General features: G+C 73.7%; 1 protein-coding gene across 1 annotated transcript in view; it reads right to left on the bottom strand.

Moving 5' to 3' along the window:
• LOC105307887 (leucine-rich repeat serine/threonine-protein kinase 1-like) overlaps positions 1–313 on the bottom strand; it is a 3562-nt gene extending 3249 nt beyond the window's left edge. Inside the window, exon 1 of the mRNA XM_011383555.2 lies at positions 255–313. The gene's annotated coding sequence lies outside the window, so the exon portion shown is untranslated. The remainder of the gene's footprint in view (positions 1–254) is intronic.
• Positions 314–319: the final 6 nt, after the last annotated feature.

The following is a 319-nucleotide window of genomic DNA, read 5'->3' as shown; positions in this document are numbered from 1 at the left end:
GGGTGCAGAGGGGACCCCCGGCCGGCGACATGCACCATCCCAGCGGGAGCCCTGACCCCAGCGGCCCCGCGAGCTCTCTGGGGGCGGAGGGGCCTAGCGCAGCCCTTCCCAGGTTCGCTAAAGAGACCCCTCGGGATCCCAGAATGAGGGGGACCGGCCTGCGGAGGAAGCTCCCTTTCCCCGCCGCGCCCCCCGCCCAGAGCGGTGCGCATGCGCAGGGGCGCGCCCCACCCGGCGGCCAGCCCCCAACCCACCTGGGGACCCAGATGACGTCCTTCACCGCCAGCACCTTCACGGCCTGCAGGTGCTGGCTGAACGC

Source organism: Pteropus vampyrus, unplaced genomic scaffold, assembly GCF_000151845.1.
Source record: "Pteropus vampyrus isolate Shadow unplaced genomic scaffold, Pvam_2.0 Scaffold525, whole genome shotgun sequence".
NCBI lineage: Eukaryota > Metazoa > Chordata > Mammalia > Chiroptera > Pteropodidae > Pteropus > Pteropus vampyrus.
The sequence above is the reverse complement of the archived record's forward strand: the minus strand, read 5'-3'. Positions and strand labels throughout refer to the sequence as shown.